Raw genomic sequence first — 8,122 nt, forward strand, 5'->3', positions numbered from 1 at the left:
ACACACACACACACACACACACACACACACACACACACACACACACAATCACTTACGATGGGGGATGTTAACTTGCCACGCAGAGCAGTAGACACACAGCACTAATTAAAAAAGGCTGGCTCCACAGGCTGTTTGTGCTGCCGTAGCCCGACTTTGAACTCGACGCAAAATAATTATTTCCCGCGTTTGAAACCATTGATCTGAAACCAACACTCGCGGGCTGCGTTCGAAACAATCGCAAACAATGGCTTCAATGAAAAACAACTTACAATGTGTGAACTGGCAAATAGTATTCTTGGGTTTATTAGAGAAGAGGGAAGGAGGGCCTCATGAGTTTTTGGGCTGTGGTTGTCTCCTTGGTAGTGTGTGTGTGTGTGTGTGTGTGTGTGTGGCCCCTTTTTCATGTTATCTATTAATGAATGCATTTGTGCCTGCTGTAACTGTGTCTTTACACAGGACGTGACGCTGAAGGCTTGCTGAGTGATGACTTGTCGTCGTTGCCCTCTCTCACCTACAGACAGCTCTTCAAATCCCCTGCCAAGAATGTCTCCGGGGTAAATCACACTTCGTGATAAGGCCCCAACAGCTACAGATTCTCGTCTGGTCCGGGCCAACGAGCATAGCTTCTCTGAGCACAATAGTTCAGCTAATATGGGCTTAGGCGATTCCAGTGCTGATATTTTTGTTTCGAAGCTGCCAATCACCTACTGTATAATCATGCCGGGGTAGAAGAAAAGCCTCAGCTGAATCATTTAGATTAGAGTCACCGAAGCTCCCCGCTGAATGAATACTTTTTATGATTAGCAGCTGTAGTGCAGGCTGAGTAATCAGTCTCACCAACATGAAGGGGAATTCTGCGATATATATCGGGAATTTTCAAAGAAGATTCATCAAGAAAAATAGATGTTTTTAAAGGATGAAATTCACTGCAGGGTGATATAACAGCAGTTACTTGATAATGGTGTTTACTGTCAAAATGAATTAATTGAATCTAAATGTCATGCTCTTTTACACCATCAAATGTAAGCTGATATACGCTCACAGGTGGTCCTTTATCTTTCCAGTTATGCTGCAATATTTCATTATCTTGATGATATCAACAAAATGCACACGATTTTTCTCTGTTAAGTATTATATTTACCGATGTGTTTCATGTTACTACAGTGAGCGTGTGTCACCTCAGCTTTGGCATATTGTTTTTGTGTTTTTGAGACATTATCAAACATTATTCAGGTCTTCAGGGGGGCGATATGGGATGGATGGTAGCTGATATTTAATAGATGGGCAATATCTGCTCGACATACAGTCAAGTAGATGCGTTTGTCTAATCTTGCTCGACAAACATGGACAGAAAAATGACACTAGCTTACACCGCGGTCAATACACTGAACAATTCAGCACTCTTATCGTCATGTATCAAGCACAAACACTCGTAGTAACCTCCACGCAAACTAGAAGGCACGGACCGGCTTTCAACCGAAATGTTAAGACAGTGCTTTGGCTTGGGGAGCAGTGACATTTCGAAAGACGAGGTTGAGGACGATGGTCCGAGTTAACGCGCCTCAGATCTAACAGTGACAGATAGAGCCGCGGCTTTGTGTAACGGCTTGAGACTTGATATTTAGCCCGAAGAGGACACAGGCGAGAGTCCCCGACAGTCGTCTGCAGACACCACGAGGGATGACGGTTCCACAAAGACCCCGTGACAAGTTCAGTTCAGATCCCGGGGAGCGCTCCGTCCGCAGCGATTCTTCTGTGCTTCCAGCTCTCGATCGACTAATCCTTTGTTCCCCTGCCGTCGCCACATCTCTCCAGGCTGAGTTCATCAGTTTGCTGTGCCTTACGGGTGTGTGGATCCTAACTCACACAGGCGTGACTTAAGATGTAGCCAGTGTTAATGAAGTAGACGCTTCCAATATGATGTCTCGTACATGCATGTGTGAGTTTGTGCATGCGTGCTATGTGGACTACCTAAAGTGTACATTAAGCACAATAAGTGTGTGTGTCAAGGCGGTTGCATCGTAGATGGGAAGTGGGTGTGTGTCGATGCCAACACTATCGATTTGCAATTAATCACAATTCTCCATCTGAATCGACTGGGTGGTGAGCTTCATTGTCCACACCCTTGCTCAGCAACATCTATTGAACAGCGGCGCTGCCAATCTCAACGCCTAATACCGGAGTGTGATGAGGCCAAATGATCGCAGGAGAGCAATAATGTCTCAGTGGTCAAAACACAATAATGACGAGAGTCTAACGCTGATGGGAAGCAGTTTCTCTGCTCGTTTCAAACGGCATAAATGAGATATTTAAAAAAAAAAAAAAAAAAAAAGAATGCGAGTGCCTAACTTATCGTGGCTCCACACAACATTTTATTATAGAAGAAATAATAAAGTGGTTGCCAGATGCCTCCTTTGTGAAGAGTGGCTCGTTAGATTCACCCAAACCCTACATCACCTGCTTGGCTTTGCCAGCAGAGCTTATGATTCTCTGAATGCTAATATCACATGAATGAATAAATGGACGTGTCCATCACTGCATGGATATTTGCCGAGAGTAGAAGTGTGCCGCAGAGAGCTACGAACAGGAGTAACGACCGTCTACAATGCCTCGGAGCAAAACCGAGGGTAACATCGCGTGCGTATGCACTTAAATCACACAGTTGGGTTTCTACTATTCTTAATTAAAATCAGGTATAGAATAACAATGAGCAGCTTAATGGAATATGCAGAAGGCTTTAAGGATCTCCCTGTAGATTCAACTGAATTAGTAACCGGCTGCAGAATGGCTGCCTTTCACCTGGGATCTAAAGTACAACGGCACTCTGTGTTACATAGTTTTCAAGCAGTCGGTTTAAGTAATTAAGGGGAAAAACCTGGCTTCCATTTTGGAGGTGGCCAGAGGGCTATACCTCCTTATATGGCTCCAGCCTGACAAAGTGCTGTGTTTGGACTGGCAACATGAAATCACACATTTTCCACTGGGACAATCTGGAACGTAAAAGGAAGGAAGGAAAAAAAAAAGTCAAGCAATCAAAAGCGTGGACACCGATGCAGCAGAGCATGCTCACATTTTCCATTTAGACTGTTTATACCCAACCGATGAGATCTAACTCGAGTACGTCGCTGCTCTTTATCTCAAGCTTTCAATCTTTACTTCCTAATTGCATACAGTAGAAATTACCCCAAGTGACTAATCAGGGCCAATACTACCGGTATATTTACATAAACATTGCTACCAGCATAGTTTAATTTATTAATACAATGATGTAAGTATTTATTGTTGCATGTACATCTACCAACTCTGACTAGATTATGATTCAGAGGCATGGTAAGAAAATCCATGTACTGTATAGCATAGTAGTCAAAATCAGCTCACATTTATCTCTGACACAACAACAATTCTGCCGCTGTAGGAACTTTATGTTAATTCTTCAAATGCACAAATATGAACGCGTCAACTGATAGAAAATTTAATATCTGAAATGACTGAAAACTGTATTGCACAAACGTAGTTTTATTTTATCTACTGTAACAATTTGACTGTCAATACTCTCACAACACAAACTGGGAAATACACCAAACGTCATGCTAATGCTGTCAAAAGTCGATCTCAGTAAGAAAAGACAGAAACACACATTGTGCCTGTGCTGAATGAGTCCTGCCTAAAGGCATTATGGGATACCAACTAAAACCATGCAACTTACTCAACTCTGAGGGCTGGACTGACCAGTCACTTCTTGACTGCAGCTAACGCCCCCTGCTGGCACAGTGAACAGTTGTGTGAAGTACAGTTGTACTTGAATGCAACACTGAAAACACTGAAGTGCAGCAGAGAAGAGCTATTGGAGATTTCCTCCGGCACATCTACAATAAAGCTCGGTACCAGAAGACTGGGAGATCGCTCAGCGGTAAATGTGGTTTTGGTGTTCGTCCCTTACAATCACAGAGCGCGGTATTCTCTCCGGATTTGACAGTTTGCAATCGTGAACAATCAGGAGGAAGAAATGAATCACAAAAGAGCCCGAGATCCCAATTTCTACACTGATAGAGTCAGTAGAGCAGAATGCAACCGGGACTCTCGTTGTGATCACGCTATCATTTCCACTACTTCTCTCTCTTCCCCCCCCTCTGAATTCAACAAGTTCACGCCCATGCTCTGGGGGTTGGTGAAAGTCATTCTGGGATGTGTGGGAAATCAATACCTGAAATTGAAGCACACAAGTCAGGTTGAAGGAAAGTGGGTCCACTAAGAAAGTAGATTAAAGCCCTTCAGGTCAGAATAACTCCTAGAATGCACCGACTGTTACAAACTGATATTTGCTAGAGTATGACCGTCTAAAGGGAGTAGAGTTCTCCTTTAAAGCACAATAATCCCTCCTCCACTACAGTGGCTCCGCCTTTCCTGTCACCATTGTCCTCCCTTATCAACACATCCATCGCTGTTTTGCACCCCCCCCTCCCCTCACACAAGGCCAGAACAACGACTACAATCCTATTGTTCAGTGCTTTTATGAATTTCAATAGACGGAGCCAAATCAAGTTGGCTGAGCCAAAAAAAGAACAATTTCAGCCGTTGAGGTGTCGAATCCAAGAGTACATTAGTGTGAAGACATCCAATCAATGGCAATGAGAATGTGAGACCGAGATTGGAATGGAGAAAGGGGGGAGTGGCCGGGTAATCAAGCAGTCCCCCCCCCCCCCCAAAAAAAAAAAGACAAGAATGTCTATTAGATGTATTGGCTTAGAGAAGTGTGTGCTTAGCCACGGTCTAAATTTCCCTGATGTAAAATCCCCCTGTACAATATGTACAATACGTGCTTTATTCAGTTCAGTGCCTCTTTCTGTTCCTGCTCCCTTTAAGGCCAGCTGCTGCGTAAGTGATTATTAATTCCCTAATTGAAGGTTTCAGAGCTTCGGGGGAGAACATTTTCTAAAAAAAGTCTCCATTACAGGAAATCATGCCATTCAGCCTACGTACCTACAGTTAGTCTTACAGTAAAACAGTAAAGTATTCACGCTTTATTGGTAGCTTGTATTTCGAGAGGATTTCAAATGCACATTATAAACAAAACTCCACTGAGTCAAACACAAAAGGGAACTCTTGAAAGACATGCAGATATCACAGTTTGATATATAGTTACAACTGAAATACATCCCACCTTTAGAAAGCTTAACGTGTTGAACATGTAGTTGGTGGAAAAGTTGGTGATTTATTGGAATGCATTCGTTTCTTACATTCTGTACACCTTGTGTGTAAATTATTCATCATAATGCAGTCAAATCCAACCAAATAAAAAAAGAGCTACATCAACACCTCTGTGACGGTGTCGACTAACACTGCATATTACAGACTGCGCTGCAGTGGGGTCCACTGTGGGGTTATTGTGTTTGATTGTGATAGCTTGCACGTTATGAATCGGTAAATGAGTGCAATGTAAAAATAGAGAAAATGTTTAGATTTAGAAGCTCAGAAGTTATGTGTATAGATATTTCTCTTTAGAAATGTTCTTAATGCTAGGTTAAAGCTTTGAAAAAAAACTAGATATTTCACTTATTTTGAGTGTTATGCATCCAATTTCAGGGTTTACATTTTACTTAAGATTGGATTAAAAAAAGTCAGCGGAGTGATTCCTTCTGGGCTTCTGAGAAAGCTCTGCTGGACAAAGTGTTCAGAGGGTTTAACGGGAGAAAATAAATCTCCCACTGGTAAAGCATTGGTCATGTGTGATTATACATACATTAATGCACTTTGTGTGTGCACGCAAGCTTGTGTGCACGAGCAGGGCCGTAAATAACAGCCAACAGTCTTCCAGTTGCATCAGAGACAGATGCTTATACTTCTGTTATCAAACTGTAATTGCATTGTATTGCGAAACCCACTCAAACGCATTCCCTCCAAACAACATGAAGACAACATTGTTCACCCCCCCCCCGATATCACTCTTAATAAAGGCACTTCAGGGCTAATTGCACAGAGGAAAATATAGATTATTCTATCTCTCTAGTGCAGCCTCGATCATCGTGTAGTTTAGCTTTGATGGGTGGTGCTTTAGTTATGTTCTAAAGTGGCTCTGCATGTGAAATGGAAACCACAGCATGAATTCTTTAAATCCTACACCAAGAGGGAGATCTATTTTAATACAAACATGGGATGTAGTAAAAAAAACAAAAAAAAAAAAAATGGGGCTGATTGAAGTATTTCATGAAGAAAACCTCAATGTTTAAATACAAACTTTGTACGGCATGATATGTATGAGTAGATATAATAGACGCATAGCCAGCAATTCATGAGAAAGACTGTGGGTGTTCATCTAAAAATACATACGCTTGCAAGTTCGGATCTGCCCAATATACTAGGAGGAAAGAAAGTTTACTGCTTCAACGCTAAACAAAGTCAAGAGAAGTGAGGCAAACAGGGGTTCTGAAGGTCCTGTCAGCTTGTAGAAGACGTTTGCTTAAGTTCTTCCCTCGCGCAACAGTTCAAAAAGTAAGCGCAACCTTAATCCTGTCGGGGGGGCGGGGGGCTGACAGGTGGGAGGTCTCCCAAGATTGACAAGAGTGAAAACAGGATTAATTAATGACTGTGTGTTGGGATCTAATAAAGGAGTCACCGAGGCACTACATCATGCATGAAGCCTGACAAGCCTGACAGACTGAGGAAATGCACAGTCTGGCTGTGTCAACGTACTCGTCTTTTCCACCAGCGGGGGGGGGAGCCTGTTCTGCCCTAACAGAAATGATGTTGGGCCATAAAAACGTGTCTAAATGTTCATTCGTCAAATGTGTTCAGTTTCCATCTGATCCAAACAGCCGTCTGTTAAGATAAACACACGACAACGAACCCCGGTTTACGACTGAGCTAGAAAAAAAGAGAACAGCTTACTCCAATAACCCTCAGGCACACCGGAACAATCAGTAGAAAGCCGTGACGGGAGAATGTACCAGTACTTTTGAACTCTCTGAAATGTGTGCGGAACAATGGCATCAGCAAAAGCACACACACACACACACACACACACACACACACACACACACACTCACTCCCTGAAACACGCCTCTGAAGGACGGACAGGAGATGGATGGGTGGCGTTCCACAGGAGTCGGCCTCAAACGGCGCTTCTTATTTTATCTACTGGGCTGTAGAAATGGCCCTCGGGTGCATGAGATGACAGAAAAGAGCGTCTCCTGACCTCGTAACCAGTCACTGTCTACAGTAAAACCGTTAAAAGACAAATGGTGTCGCAGAATGACCCAAGCAGGCAATTGGTACATTTCCAACATGACAACCTCAAGACGGGGGCGGCAGGAGGCGGAGAAAACAAAAATAACTTCATTGTTGAAAACAAAGACGCAGACGGAAACTTAGTGGAGAAGTAGAAGTGTATTCGGGGCATTGATCCGCAGCCAACAGACACCTTTAAGTGTGTTAAGCTAACTCTACAGGGCTTAACATCTCTGATAGCTCTTACCAGGGGAGGGCTATCTTTAGCTGCTACAGCACTCTGGGTGCAGACCAGATGTTGCACAAAGCACGCCCTTCTAAACATTTATGACCATCAGCGGACGGGGCCCTGAGGCGCAGCTGCTGTTTAGAGTACAACTGAGGCGAGGAGAAGCCACCGCCGCCTGATTACTACATTTGTCACTTTTTTTCGCAGAAGCGACTCCTCGCTTTGTTTGTACAACGTTCGCTCAGGAAGGAGAGCGATATAACACGCTCTTTAGAGGACAGTCACCGTGAGACGCCTGTAAACTGCCTCTGCATTGTGCGTGTAACAAGTGAGACAACTCGCCTGTTTTGATTGCTGGATTTCTTTTGTGCGTGCATGGTAGTAAAAGAAAAAATTAAATAAAGCACAATCAATTGTGTCTTGATGGGAAATGACACATGGGGATGAAGCACAGTTGGCACTCTGACAGCTCCTGATTGCCTGTTGTGGCAAACAGACAGAGGAGAGACGACACGGAGGCTCGTGGATGGAGATGGTGATGGACGCAAGACAGGCCTGGGTCAGTTGTTGCCATGGGAACATCAATGAGAAGGCAATGCGGATTCACTTTTCAAAGACGTATACATATACATACATATACACATATATACATATACACACATATACATA

At 43.4% G+C, this 8,122-nt stretch overlaps 1 protein-coding gene across 14 annotated transcripts in view; it reads right to left on the reverse strand.

The window, feature by feature from the left end:
• neo1a (neogenin 1a) overlaps positions 1 to 8,122 on the reverse strand; it is a 167,935-nt gene that overhangs the window by 72,113 nt on the left and 87,700 nt on the right. The window lies entirely within an intron of this gene.

This window comes from Anarrhichthys ocellatus, unplaced genomic scaffold (genome assembly GCF_004355925.1).
Source record: "Anarrhichthys ocellatus isolate YVR2014 unplaced genomic scaffold, GSC_Weel_1.0 scaffold8, whole genome shotgun sequence".
NCBI classification, from domain to species: domain Eukaryota; kingdom Metazoa; phylum Chordata; class Actinopteri; order Perciformes; family Anarhichadidae; genus Anarrhichthys; species Anarrhichthys ocellatus.